Raw genomic sequence first — 16,440 nt, 5'->3', positions numbered from 1 at the left:
ATGTTAAGCTACCCGGTCTTAATACACCACTTCCTGTTCTTAACGAATTTCAAAGTAAAATGCCTCTGGCATTTCTTCAGAAGCAGAATCAGAATGACTTAATGACCCCCGAGGGGAAATCGGGACAGGTTACAGTAGCTCGCTCACAGTACACACATAGCTTAAAATAAAATAAACAGTAGTAAATGCAACGCAAATGCAATATTAAGCAATAAGCAGAAAAAAAAAAAAAAAAAAAAAAAAACACAACATAGCATAGAATAACTAGTAAATGCGCTAGAAGCAAAAATAAGTGGAATGTCTAAGTAGCAAAATACAAAATACGTCAGGTAAGTATACATTCCGTGTCAATTATCATTATTGCACCCTGGACTATATTAAGTCGGCTTGCCCTATACGCCACACGTGGCTCAGCCAGGCACAGTTAACCTACCGGCTGGCTCAGTCTCAGGGAGACTGAGCGTCTCCGAGGTGCTCTTTAAGAGAGGCATTAAATAGACTAATGGCCACAGGCAGGAATGATTTCCTGTGCCTCTCCGTACTGCATCTAGGTGGAATCAGTCTCTCACTGAACGTACTCCTGTGTTCGACTAGCACGCCGTGGAGTGGGTGCGAGTCATTGTTCATGATGGAGCGTAGCCTGGACAACGTGGTGCGAGTCATTGTTCATGATGGAGCGTAGCCTGGACAACGTTCTCTTCTCTGACACCGCAGTCAGAGAGCCCCACTGCCCCAGCACACAATAGCATACAGGAAGGCACTAGCCCCCTTCTGCCCTTTCTCGTTCATGGCTCACTACGTCAAGCTCAGGCCTCGGACCGGCCCCTCGGCTCCCCTGCTCCTCATCGCACCCTGTCACCACACGACAAGATCCCGGTTCACCCTGCACCTCAAGCAGACGCTCCAGCAATGCAACCCCCGACGAAGGACTACTCCAGCCACTCCTTCAGGATCGGAGCGGCCACCTCGGCCGCCGAGCAAGGAGTGCCCTCCGCCCCCCTCCAGCAAATGGGCCGCTGGCCCTCATCGGCATTCTCCAGCTACATCCGCCCGGAGCAGGCGGCCATACTGGCGGCCCAAAGAACCCTCCTCCCTTAATCGGCGAGCATGGCAACAAACAGTGTCCCGAACTTTAAAATGTCTCGTTGGTGGCGGCTCCCCGTAAGCATGGCGCCCAGTAAGGCGCAGTAAATTCCCCGGCTCATTTTTGGGGGGATAGAGTCGGAGAAAGTCAGGGTAGTTGCGCCAAGGCAGCCAAGTAGGCCAAGCCGGGAAGCGCCAAGCTAAACTTTAATGTACCAAGATCGAAGGGGACGACCGAGTTGGGAGCGCCAGCCGCAAATAGCTGTAAGTCGCTAAAAAGGTCGAAGGCCGGAAAAGTACAATCGCGAAGCGCCAAGGCGGCCAGGTAGGCCAGGCTGGGAAGCGCTATCGCGAGGTGCCCGACCGAGTTGGGAGCGCCAGCCGTAAATAGCTGTAAGTCGCTAAAAAAGGTCGAAGGCAGGAAAAGCACGTACCAAGGCCCGACCGAGTTGGGAGCGCCAGCTGCAAATAGCTGTAAGTCGCAAAAAAAGGTTGAAGGCCGGAAAAGTACAATCGCGAAGCGCCAAGGCGGCCAGGTAGGCCAAGCTGGGAAGCGCTATCGCGAGGTGCCCGACCGAGTTGGGAGCGCCAGCCGCAAATAGCTGTAAGTCGCTAAAAAGGTCGAAGGCCGGAAAAGTGCAATCAACTACTGGCGCCTGCAGATCTCAATTAACCTCCGGTAATCAGATCTTCCTTTTGGGGGATCTCCTAGCCTATGCAGGTGCCCTCCTCTGCCTCAAGAGCAGCGCCACTGGCCAATGGAGTCAAGCGCCAAAGCATTTGCCATGCATGCCGATTGCTAAATAAAGTTTGTCTAATCCTACCAACTGGCCTCTCCTGATTGAAGTGAGGTCTCCAGACCATAGTTCAAGCAGAAGGCCACTCACGCATAATCCGATCATCCCCTGACGACAGTCAAGTTCTAGCATAACGTGGTCAGTCAAAAGTCCTAGCATGACGTCTGCTATGACGTCAAACATGACGTCAGTTAATCCTCATATATATAGCAAGGGTTCTACGTCACCTCTCTCTCTCTGGCCGATCATAGCAGCAGCAGCTCACGGCAGCCCATCTCCCTTGAAGCCGGCCTCCGAAGCGTTGTTTTGCCCCACCCACCTCCCCAGTCCGCCACCAACGACTCTTGACTCCTGATCCCCCACGGGGGGGGGATCTCCTAGCCTATGCAGGTGCCCTCCTCTGCCTCAAGAGCAGCGCCACTGGCCAATGGAGTCAAGCGCCAAAGCATTTGCCATGCATGCCGATTGCTAAATAAAGGTTGTCTAATCCTACCAACTGGCCTCTCCTGATTGAAATATGATTACATGTATGCGAACATCCGCATATGTTAATTGATTATATGAGCATATATGTTGACATACGTAATAATAATCATATATGTTTAATGCCTAAATGCACACATATTTTGATATGCAAGAGAATAACATATATGTGTGTTGCTTGTATTTGCATATACGCAGAAATATGTAGAAACATTCTTATATGTCAATTGCTTATATGTACATATATCTAAACATAATAGAATAACCCTGTATGTCCATTACTTGCATGAACATATATGATCACATGTATGACAATACTCATATATGTTAATTGCTTATATGAGCATACATGCTTACATATGTAAGTAAATTATTATATGGTAATTGCTGATATGCACATATATGTAGACATATGTAAGTTTAACCCTATATGTTCAATGCTTACACAAACATATATGATTACATGTATGCGAACATCCGCATATGTGAATTGATTATATGAGCATATATGTTGACATACGTAATAATAATCATATATGTTTAATGCTCATATGCACACATATTTTGATATGCAAGAGAATAACATATATGTGTGTTGCTTGCATTTGCATATATGCAGAAATATGTAGAAATATTCTTATATGTTAATTGCTTATATGTACATATATCTAAACATATGCAAGAATAACCCTGTATGTCCATTACTTTCATTAACATATATGATCACATGTATGAGAATACTCATATATGTTAATTGCTTATATGAGCATACATGCTTACATATGTAAGTAAATTCTTATATGTTAATTGCTGATATGCACATATGTGTAGACATATGTAAGTTTAACCCTATATGTGCAATGCTTACACAAACATATATGATTACATGTATGCGAACATCCGCATATGTTAATTGATTATATGAGCATATATGTTGACATACGTAATAATAATCATATATGTTTAATGCTCATATGCACACATATATTGATATGCAAGAGAATAACATATATGTGTGTTGCTTGTATTTGCATATATGCGGAAATATGTAGAAATATTCTTATATGTTAATTGCTTATATGTACATATATCTAAACATATGCTAGAATAATCCTATATGTCCATTACTTACATGAGCATATATGATCACATGTATGGGAGTACTCATATATGTTAATTGCCTATATGATCATATATGTAAATTTATATTTGGATCACATATATGATCATCACATATATATGCATATATCTCAGGTGGGTTTGTATGCAAAGTGCATACATGTACATGTATGGTGACATATATGTGGACCTTGTGTCGGATGTATGTCCATATATGTGTATATATGCCTCTTCCGTATGGGCCCCCCCCCCCCCCCCTTCTTGAGGCTAATTAGCGTTTTATGAACTATTGACTGATTTTAATAGAATAAACCTATTTTCATATTGGAAAGCAACACGTCTCTGTTTGGTTCCGTCATAAGAACAACTTGTGTGGGGCTCATTGGTGTATTGTCTCTTAAGCTACTATGCAATTTTATTGTTGAGAGTGCCCACTTGGTTACATAATAATAAAACAAACTCTTGAAAATTACCCCACGCTGGCTATTCTACCTGTTGTTCTTTACATAGCTAGTAGCCTACATTTTGTGACAGCCTATCCCATTTCGAGCACTCGTTATCCAGATTTGGTAATCCTGAAAAGTTTGTATCACAGTAATCCAATCCGATGTTGCTTTGAAAAACCAGCACAAACATAAGATGGATTACGTGATCCTGGATAGCAAAAAATAGGATTTCCAAATCCGGATCAGTTTTATCCGGATTAAACCTTTTGAACAACCGGGCCCAGGCTACAACTGTAGTACAACTGTATGTGCTTTGCAGAAATCTCAACCAAATGTGACATTCCAAAGAATGTTTTCTTTTCTTATTCCATGTAGGTAAGATAATCACATTACAGATTAGTAAAAGCATCATAAACCAGCTGCCCTCCTGCACACACTCGCACACCACCCTCACCTCTCTGCTGACAAGAAAAGCAGGACTTGTCCAAGTTGTGCATCAGTGCTCTGCTCCATCACTCCAGAACAACTTCAACTCATTCAACATCTTTCTCCATCAGCAGAAGTACCTGCTCCAACTGGTGAGTACGGTAGCAATAATACCACTACAACTTCAGTTCTCAGAGATGAATATTTATTTGACAGGAGTTTCAGTTTTAGGTGAACACATTCTCAAATAGACAAAACACAAAGAAAATGACTCAGTCTGCACCATTGCATTGTAGCCTATACTAAAACTGTCACCTTAATACAAGGGCATCAAGTAACATGCTAGGACTCATTTGCAGGCTCATTCACACAGCTAAATGGCTCTACAAAGACAAATAATCCTACAGTTACTCTAAAGCAGCATCCAATGAACAAAAATAAACATTTGTACAGGAAAGAAAACCTTTCCACTCAGAAGCGTCATGCACATTGTAACTGAGGGGGGAATTCCCCCCTCAGATTTTTGAGAGGTAAAAAAATAAACATAGGCTATAATATTATAGGCTGTGTATGGTAGTTGAAACATAGTTTCAAGTTGACGTTTATGTTTGTAGTTCAGATAGTTTATAGTTTAGATATTCCTCTAAATCTGGCAGAGTTCGCCCCGTCAGATTGTTGGCTTGCATGACGCCCCTGTTTCCACTTGGTTTGGCCCAGTGATGTCATGACATCACCAACACCATAAAATGGAGGAAGTGCTGCATGTAGGCCCCTCCCCAAACCAACTACCGCATGGTGACGTGAGTCTGAACAAAGGAACAATCGGTATGAAGGAACAGAACAAACAATTCAACAATGTTAGAACCTGCAACTCAATAAGCGTCATTTAAACTAACTTGGTTGTGTGTGCTTTAACTTAACCATATGCTGTGATGTAAACCGTAACATAATGCCAACACAAACAAACCTGGGATTGTATGTGGTGCAATTAGAAAAGTTAGAAAAGAAAAGGTAAATGATAGCTAAGTGAAACATGTAGAAATAAGAGTGCATTTCTAGTTTCATTGATACTGTCTTAAGTAGAGAATGACATGTAGGCAAAGCACCCATGAAGCTAAATGAAGACTTGTTTCCTTTTCCAGGACAACCTGTTGCTGCAAATCCAACTTCATCAAATCACCAGTCATCAGAACAAAGGTATGATTTTTTTAAAGGGATACTTCTCACTTAAATATTTGTATGCATCGCTACAGTAAAGATTATTGATTTATTCTTGATTTTTAGCCTATAGTTTTTTTTTTTTTTTTTTTTTTTTGGATATCATCTGCATTGGGATTACTCTATAAAGGACATTTTATTTTCAGGTATTTTTTGTGTATTTATTCCAAATTTAGAAATCTTAAGAGAAAATCTGTACATGCACTGGTAAATGACTGCTAGATCTTTCACTTATACACAGTGATTTCATACCCATAGTCAAAGGTTAGCATAGGCCCCCTGAATCGATCAGGGTACTAAAGTATAATTCAATTTTCCTTTCTAATTGAGACTTTGAAAATCGTCAAAAATCGAAATTGAAGAATGAAAATCAGTCAAATAATTGAAAATTGAAGCTGAAAATCAATTTTCAAATTGAATCGAAAAACACAAAAACAAACAAAGTCTGACCCTATTTTTCATTGTGTTCATTCCCTTTTTATCATTATTCATTTTGGATTGGAAAAATGCACAATTAGCCAAGAGTACACTGAAAAGTCAACTTCAAACTTCAAAATACAAAATTGAAAAATGGAAGTCACGTGACCAGTTCAGAGTACGCCCACTGCAAGGTACGCCCACTTCAAGGTACGCCCACAGACAGACAGCAAACGGAAATCAATTGCTGAAAGTCAAAATAAAAGTATGTCACTCTGTAAACTTAGCCTCGGTTAAATTTGGCTAAGGTCACGATTGTTACTATGGATATACATTTTAGGTCTTGTTTTTCGGCCAAGAAACTGTCATCGACCCGCGCGGCATTATCAATAGTTAACGGGCATTATTGGCTAACTTAGTTAAAGGAGAATTTCGGTTTTTTTGAACCTGGATCCATCTCCTGGCATTAATTATGATTTGGCCACTCACCAGGCGATCTCCGCGGCGTTTCTGGCCGTCCTAGCGTTGTTTTGACATCAATAGCGTCCAAGTCAGTTGTAAAATGGAGCTGACTTGGGGCCAAGTGTGAGCCTGTCTTTCCTGCATCTAAATAGCTATTTTTATTCCCGTTTTCGCCAAATATCGTCAGAATCTGATCCCTCAAGAAGCACCACAGTGATATTTCGCCAAAGGCTGTTTCCTGGAGTCCGCAGGGATCAAATTACCTCAAACGTGATCTCGGTCACCAAGTCTCGTGAAGTCCCGCGATACTTTCATGCCGACTGACCAAGTACAGGAGGACGCTTTGCGGTGGTGGTTTTAGCGCAACCTATGTGGGGTTTGGCATAACCTTCGTTATTTCGAATCCCACATAGGTTACGCCAAACCCCACATAGGTTGCGCTAAAACCACCACCGCAAAGCGTCCTCCTGTACTTGGTCAGTCGGCAGGAAAGTATCAGGAAAGTATCTGACGATAATTGGCGAAAACGGGAATAAAAATAGCTATTTAGATGCAGGAAAGACAGGCTCACACTTGGCCCCAAGTCAGCTCCATTTTACAACTGACTTGGACGCTATTGATGTCAAAACAACGCTAGGAAGGCCAGAAACGCCGCGGAGATCGCCTGGTGAGTGGCCAAATCATAATTAATGCCAGGAGATGGATCCAGGTTAAAAAAAAACGAAATTCTCCTTTAACGTACTTTCCAGCTCTGAACAGCTCGCCAAGGTAAGCCTATGTTAGCCATCAGGCTAACGCTAGCATATCTCTCAGATTAGCGTTAATGTTAATTATACAGTCCCTGTGGATGGTGTAACGTTCATACAAATAGGTTGCGAAGAACATGTTGCGTTTTGTTTTTCAGTCAGAGCTGCGGTGAAAGTGAGTGATAGCAAGTGCACAGCCTTTCATGTGTGTATTATACTGCTAATGTATATACTGTAATAGGCCTACAGTAGCCTGGACGGTGACAGTACGAATGTAGGTTTAATCACTGATCGTGTCCTCATAACTCTGACAGGCTAGCTGTTATTGATCAGATTAGTATAGTTGCAGCTCTATGTCTGATTATAGCCCTAGTACTGTAATCGTGTGTGTGTGTGTGTGTGTGTGTGTGTGTGTGTGTGTGCATCAGAACGAGCACAGCTGGGAGCACAAGACAGTAGAGGCCCGAGCCAGTTTTGAGTTTGACACTACTGATTCATGTGAAACACTGAAATGTCTCCTCCTGTATAATCATATAGCTACATTTACTATTGTAGCGTCTGCGTCTCTCAATAACCAGTCAATGAGACGTCACTTTATTGTCACACATACACAGGCTATACTGTGGGCCATACCCAATGCCATCTATCCCTGTATCCAATTCATACAAAGATTCAAGATAATTTGAATAGACATAGTCGTGTCTAGTCATTATAAACAAGGAATTTGGCTTTGTGCAGTATGCAGCACAGCAGTCAATAGCAGAAGATGGAGCAGACAGAAAGACAATCTTCAAATGATAAATTATAAAGTGCAGAGTAAAAGACCTTTAAAGTCACATACAGTGGGGTCCATGAAAACAATTGCACTCTATTCAATTCCATGTCACATTGTTATAATCCTCATGCTTCCTTTGTGTTTTGCTGCAGTCTACCAGAGCAGAGTGAGCTGTTGGAGGAGTTGTAGTGTCAAGAAGAACCAGCAAATATCTTTCTTGCCCCTACTCTGCACCTTTTCTTTATGTTGAACTTCATATTTCTGAGGAGAAAAAAACAGTACAGTATGGAGTGTTTAACAGCAACTTGCTGTAGTTAGTATTGTACACAAACCTGTTAAGGTTATTATACTCCCTGCTTTGACCATTCAAATTTAATCAATGTTGCTTTATGAAGTCATTTGTACTTTACAAGTTTTACAAATTCGAGTTTTTACTGTATAAATGTAAGTTGTGTTTTCCACAGCCTTGAACAACTGTACAGATCAAAGATAAATAAAGCCATGAGCTTTGTTAATCAAACTGTTTGCAGGCTATTATCATCAATTTCAGATTGTTTGCTGCTGTCTTTACTCAGGCATCACTAGCCGAAAGAGCAGCACTGTTTCCTTGGCTGAACCTGTTTTATGTTGAATTCCGTCATTTTGAGTCTAATTGTAAGGAAACTCTGACCATCCTTTAAATCACAAACACATTCCAGTTACCAGAGAGAGCCAGCAGGGGGCTATATTAGTATGTAACTTTTGCCAATTCAGATTAGGCACTGGAGTCCACATCACCTGAAAATATATTGGAACTCTGCTGTAAACCTAATGTCTATTCACAATGTGTGAATGTTTTCATGCTGCTGTACCAACAGTATAGTAGGCTGTACTTGTATTGTGCACCAGGAAAACAGGAATAAAATGTCCAAAAGTTCAGGAGGGTCAACGTCAGTGTTTAGAAGTCATCTTGATCATAAAGATCATACATAGAAAAGTCAAGACTTGTGTTTTTAAGTTCTCTCTGGGCTCAACATAACACATCTGGAATCGAAAAAATCCTATTCCAAAATGTGAGAATGACCAAAGAACCTCTATACATACATCAATAATGCAACAGAATTTAAATTCAATTTGCAGGAAAGAAAAATCTGAAAAGTACACAAAATGGGAAAGTACACTTGCTTGTATAAAAAACATAATCTGGTAAAAGTATCAGTACTGACTCAACTTGTCTACTCAAGTAAAGTTTATAAAGTACAGGCTCTGAAATGCATAAAGTATCAAAGTAAAAAGTATTTCCAGTGGCTAAAAAAGAAGTTACAGATATGGGTAAAACTGTAGGGAGTAAAATAAGTTTAATACTCATTAATGTAGGCTACAGATACCTGAAAATCCTACTCAAGTACAGTAACAAATATTTGTACTTAGTTGCTTCCCATCTCTGATTATAATTGTGAATGCAAAAATATAAGATCCAAACAATGTGCAGAATTGACATTTGGTGGCAAAGGGATGAACAAAATAACTGCAATGTCTCTTCAGTGGAGCTGGAAGTGTTTGGTGGCAGAAAACCCCAAACAGAAGAGATGTGACTGATGTGAACAGCACACTAACTGTGATTGGTCGTTGCCTTGGGCCACTGGTTGGCTCAGAGCTTCGGCGTCCGGTGTGTTCCCAGCTGGGAAGCAAATAAATAAGCAAGCAAAATTACAGAACAATGTGAACATGTTTGTTTAATGTAGATGCAACCAGTAAAACACTGTTTCCATATTGTCATGACATACAGAATTGTGGAAATGGCATGCACCCAGGAAAAAGGTGAGAAATGTCAAATATTCACAGAACTAGAACGAGTGCACCGCGGATATATGCCTCCGCCATGCCAACAAGTGAGGAGTCGACGTCAATGTCTGTGCAGACTTTGACGTTTGAGCCAAATAAATTTCAGTGAAGGCTTTTCTGAGATATCACGTTAACAAGCTACAAAATGGCATTTGTAAGGTCACACTGAACTTGAACTTTGACCACTGAAATCTAATCTGTACATCCTTGAGTCAAAGTGTACGTTTGAGCCAAATGTAACAAGATTCAGTCAAGGCGTTCCTGAGATATCGCATTAACAAACATCGGACGGACGTAGTACATACGGACAACTCAAAACCATAACCATACACTCTCTCTCTCGCGCACGCGCACACACACATACTTCCATCATTCACATCCTACCTATACTTCCTTGACTACTATGTAATGTATATTTTTGTTTATTTAGGTGGAGGTTCCCTATAAGCCCCCTGGGCTTTTTTACCTCTCCCTGCACAGTATCCTTTCTATTGTACAGCTGTCATTGATGTGTATATTTTATTGTCTTGTTTTTACTGTGGGAATAAATAAACTAAACTAAAAACTAAATAATGCCTCAGCTATTGCCGGCTTTTGCCATATTTAATAATAATCAATTATAATGCACGGTCCCTCACCCCCAACTCTCCCCATCTACCCTTAGCAGTGCTGTAGTGGTAAAAAAAAAGTGGGTAAACTATACTTTTGACTCGAGGCAGCTTTCTCACGCGGCACCGGCAGTGTTATAACGGCGGATAAATAAGCTTCCGTGACCGATATACATGTACAAGACAAAATATGAGAACAACTTAATCTGAATCATATAGCCCTATAAGGTATATCAGGGGGTTCCCCCACATTTCTGAGTAGCCAGCCAGATAGAAAAAGTAGCTGGCTATGGGATGGGCCTTGCCCCTCAAGGGGGGTCCGGGGGGATTCTCCCCCGGAAGATTTTCTTTTTACATTTTAAAGTAAAATTCATCAACCTGGTGCATTTGAGAGCAAAATGAACTACACACATCTCTAATGTGTTGTGACTTTACAAATAATTAGGCCTAAACAATCAATATAAAATGTATTTATTGAACATTTGTTGAATTTCTCCAGGTATGAAAAGTTAAATTATACAGTAGGTAGCCTACTTTAAAGGACCTTGTATGAACCCAGTATATACAGTTTGAAGAGTAATATAGTTCTCTCTCTCACACACACTGTAGTCTACCTGTGATTGTCAGCTTCAGCTTTATAGCTAAAAGTATGTAGACAGATTGAATCTGTGATTCTTGAATACCAATATATAATTCAAACTGTCCACAAACACATTGGGCAAGGATAGGTAGACAACATACTGTACATGGAAATAAAAGTGGTTCTGCCACTCTGGCCACTAAATTTTAGTCAGCCAATATTTATTTATACAGATCTCGGCACAACAAACACCAGTATGTTTCTAGATAGTTTTCAACATGGTCGTATTATATTGGCTTTATACAGTAGCACCGGGACTATTCAAGTCGACTTGCACGCACCTAATGTTACAAACTTTACTTGATCAGAGGGAAATCAATCATGTTTCTTACACCAGTGATTCACTCTTCAGTTGTAAAACGGTGAGCCTATATGATTTTCCCCACTCCGGACACACATTTTTAACCAACCTTACCTATGTTCAGCTCTCCAAATGCGCATTGCGCATCGCTGGCACAATGGCACCGTTAAGTTGTTTGAAGGGAGCACTGTCTGGGCAGGCAAGCACAGCTCGATAAAGGCACCAACGTGACCGGGGCCGTGGAGTGCTCCACAAAAATAGGCTACGGTTCACGGAGATCCTGGTCAGTGCCATGCCCATGTGTAATCTTTTTTCTTTTCTTTTGGTGTGTGACGTGCTTGGCGTGGTCTCCACATCAACGGAGTTTACGCGAACGTGTTAAAACTCGTGCAATAATAAGTGTGCATAAACGATTTAAACATGTGAGTAAACGATCTTAAAAGGTGCCTAAACGCCTTAAAAGGTGCCTAAGGTGCCTTGAAAAAGGTACGTAAACGCCGTTTACGTGCGTTTAGCCACCACTACAGCCCTGACCCTTAGCATCTCTCTCTCTCTCTCAAACCCCTGTGAAGATCCAGCCACAATGCGAACTAGACTACCTCCAGACAGGCAGTTCCGACCACATTCGGATCACGATGCATTTACACATGCCATTTTCATTATCCAGATAACTTATCCAGATACAGCTCACAGTTCAAAACCAGGTGTAAATGGGGTCCAAGTCTGCCTAACCAAGCAGGGACTTTATTACAAAAACTAACAAAACAAAAAAGGTCTATCTTAACAAGTCCGAGTCCATGTCTCCAACGTCCAAGTCCGAATGCATGAATGCTCGAGTCAAAGTCATCAGTGCCTCGAGTCCAAGTCAAGTCATGAGTCCTGAAAATAGGACTGGAGCACTGCAACACTGCTTTCAGCCTTTACTGTCTTCGTGTAACAGCAATGAGGTCCATCAGAGCCTGTTGGAAAGGCCCTGGTCGTCTGTTGACAACATTGTCCAATAAATGACCCAAATCTGGGCATCTGGTGCTGAATTCCATCTCAGCATGTTGCTGCTCCTCCGGGGTCTCAAAAGGGTTGGTGCCAAATGTTGACACCCGTGTCAGATGTGACCTCTTCTCCACATCATATATGTCAGCAGCCTCTGTTGGTCCTGGCAGATATTCCGGGGCCACTTTGATTCGGCATCCACCCTCGGACAAAGAGCTTGGAATCCCTCTGCCTTAAGCAAGATAAAGAGAATGTTAAATTAGCTTAATTTGTATATGTTTATTGTGAAAGCAGTTGCAGTAGGCCACTTTTGCTAAAGTATGTAACATGACATCAGTTGATAGGTGGGTCAGAAAAATATAGGCACACTGCACAGTATGTCAATGCAATTGCTATAGAGGTTAATTTCATGCCATATTTGTGTATAATTTGTTTACACGTCATGTTGTGAGGAATGCTCGTTGCCTTGTTGGTGAGTTGGAGGCTGTCATGATCTTCTGTCGTAATTCCAGGAAAAGAAAGGCCATGGCAGGTCAGAGCGCCATATCTGTCATTTAGCAAGAAGAACCAAGCAGAAATTATTTGCCCAAATGTGCCTTTTGTACATTTAGTTCAGGGTCTGTAGCATGCGCGTAGCTACGGGTGCACCTGGGTGTGCAAATGCCACCCACACAGGCAGCTGGCACACCCAAACAGAAAGGTGAAAAAATTAAGTTGTGTTTGTTACTTTGTCTGCAAAACACATCAGCTGTCATGCACAGCCTGTCGGCCATTCAGACCAATAGCATTTTTGGAGCTGCCGTCTTTCTGCAATTCATTCTCTATGTAAGGACGCGCTAGACGTGCTCCTCTTTTACTGAACGCACCTGGCGTTTCAGCGCTGGTGGCGTCTGTTGTTTTTGGAGGAGCACTGTGGGCGTTTACTTTTTAAGCTGAAAAAGTTGAACATTGAGGAAAAGCGGCCTGATTGTCTTTTTCACTCTTCCTACTGTACCCTTTCTCCTCCCGAGGGATTTTCAACCTCTGTTGCTGCCAGAATTAGCAATAATCTGGCTTTCATGTGGACAGTGAACAACATCAAACAGACAAAACTAGCTGGCTACCGGGGCCGTGTGGTCGTTGTGTTCTGATCCGTAGCCTACTGCACGCGACTACAGGGGAGAAACAAACGGAGCACAAAAAAAACACTCTGTGTGCTGTGTTTTGTGCACAATGGAAGCGCTCTCAACATGATTTTCATAGTGTTCTGACTGAAAAAACAGTGGAGAGACAGACGATGATGAAGATGGTGCAGCTGAAACAATGACGTTAATAACAATGGGGGGACGCAGCCAAAAACCCCGCCAATCCTCACAGATTGGCGGCAGCCCTGTTCATGGTGTGATGTATTGTACCTACGCATTCTCGATAGGAAAATTCCAACCAGATATCATGCTCTGACAAATTCATTGTTAGTGTGTCAGTATCAATATTTATTGTTTATCAATCTACCTGCACTTTCACAAGTGTTATGGCTGTGTTCCTGCATGCATCTCTGATTCTATTGGCCGTCAGGCTACTGTAATTCCATAGTACAGTATTGTTGGCACGCTTTGTTATTTAACATCCAATTGATGATGGGTCACAGACTACTACTTATCTAAATCAGACAATTAAGCTTTACATTTTTTCTAATTTGTATTATATTTAATTTAAGTCTAAAACACAATAAAGTGTGGAAGGAGTAAAGGGATGTGAATACTTTCTGGGAGGTACTAGTTATTTCCATAGCCTGTGTCGGGACCCACAGGTGGGCCGCAGGAGATGTTATTTGGGTCGCCAACTAAATTTGGAAAATTACTTCCATGATCATCATAAGGTGATGCGGAAATGGCAATAAAAATCATCAAGAACGTTAATTTCTGCAGAAAATGTGCTCTTTTCACAAGATATTGTTGTGAATTGGGCACAACAGTTAGGTTTTTACAAAGTGGGTCCCCAGGAAAAAAGGTTTGGGAACCCTGAACTAGACAACTTAGTTTATTTTAGAATTAAACCCCCTCACTGGGAGCTGTGAAAGATATGCAGGTAGACTAGAGGGAATCCTGAAAGCAAGTTTAGCACGAATCCTGCCGAAATTGGCCAAGTGGAATTTATTTTCGTGCTTTGGAGAAAATTGCAAATCTGGATCAAATACCTCGAACTGTGTGGTAATTCCAGGCATCAACAAACCGCTGAAGTCCGATACTGGCAACCTTACAGGTCAGGCTTGAGACACAGTATTTTACTGTGTTGTCCTCTATGTCCAGGACCTCTTGGTCAACAAGGTTAACCAAGGCTGCCTTCAGCGGATAGGTGACCCGGTTGTTTACTTCTGGCCACACCCTTTCGATTCTGTGGTTCTGCAAAAACAAAGAAACTTTTGTTTATCAAAGAATGACAAAAGACACCGTTATGTAGGCAAGCCTGTAAGGCTTGCCTACATAACGTCACATACATAAGATGTATGTGTCATCTGGAAAAACAGTTTCCCAGATGACACATTCAACTTTTCAAAGGACATTTTAGTGTGCTGGCCTGTTCTCTCTTTTATTTGTCTACTCTACAACCTAAAGAAATTCAGTTTACAGTCCCTTTTCTTGTCCATGCCAAGAAGACAGGTGAGTGAATTCCAGAAAAGAAGAACTTCACTCAGAATACGACTGGATTTCCTAAATTTGGACGCTGTATATAGCCTCCGTAGCTGTTAGTCTGCATCCATCCACTGAGTGGACTCTAAACCTTAAGGATCAAAACTAGATAACTAAGTAAATGTTTGTCCCTTTATCCCGGTTAATTGTTAATCTGGATTGATGGAGCAAACATTCCCTTGGAGAACTATTACTAATAGTATTGAAAAATATTTTCAAACACGTAAAATTACTCATCCTCCTTGGAAATATGATAGGCGAAAATATGTTTCTGCAGCCTACCAAGTTTCCACACAAATAAATGCATTGCCACTAATGGTGTGAAAGCCCTGTCAGGCGAAAAACTTTATTACATCTTCAAATACCTTTTGATAAAGCATGAAATGATTAAAGGAAAGCAAACATTTATTGAATAATATTGGGGTTCTTTACTAAAGAGTAAAGACAATGAATGACGAAACATGACATATCCTGGTTTGCATGTATGTTAAATGGCCTAAATGGTAAATGGCCTGCATTTATATAGTGCTTTTATCCAAAGCGCTTTACAGTCAGTAGGTACATTCACCCATTCATTCATACACCGATGGCGGCAGGTTACCACGCAAGGTGCTGGCACACCATCAGGAGCAATTTGGGGTTCAGTGTCTTGCCCAAGGACACTTCGACACGCAGACTGGTGAAGGCGGGAATCGAACCACCAACTTCTTTTATCCAAAGCGATTAGTGGACGACCCACTCTACCTCCTCCGCCAAAGCTGGGGCACAATAGTCTGCCCAGGGGGGGGAAGAAAGGAGAAGAGGGGGAAGAAGGGGGAGAAGAAAAAAAGAGAGAAAGGGAGGGGAAAAGAGAAGAGAAAACACTTCTGTATTGCCCATTTTCACTCCTGTGGATTTTTTAAAGTCTTTATATAGGTTTTGTATTTTTGTTGAGAAGGATTTTGTTTTTTCATGTCTGCATTGTTTTGCTTTGCATTTCTTTGCTTTTATGCAGTTTTTGGTGGCCAAAACCTTTGTTGAATAATTGTTTATAATTATAGTATATATATATATATATATATATATATATATATATATATATATATAGTGTGTAATTAATTTAAAACTAATAAATTTAAAACCATAAAAATGTACATGAACTGAGACAGTACTGTTGATTTTTTAGATAGTTAATTAAGAGAAAACAATATTTGATTTCCTCAAATTGCCACAACAATAAGCAGGACACTGTAGGGATTTGAACCCCATTCCTGGTAAAACCAGTGTTTTTGTGCTAAGCTGGGCTTTTTGAGGATATATGGACGGTAAAGCAAAACCTGCATTAGCAACAAGATGAGTGGCAGCATTTCATACCGTCCAGGTGGAAACTGCTGCAGGGAAGAGCGAGGCCAGCACTGATGACCAAGAAGCAGGGGCATCACCCATCACTGCCAGGT

Source organism: Poromitra crassiceps (genome assembly GCF_964638095.1).
Source record: "Poromitra crassiceps genome assembly, chromosome: 9".
In the NCBI taxonomy this organism is placed as follows: domain Eukaryota; kingdom Metazoa; phylum Chordata; class Actinopteri; order Beryciformes; family Melamphaidae; genus Poromitra; species Poromitra crassiceps.
This window is presented reverse-complemented; position numbering follows the sequence as displayed.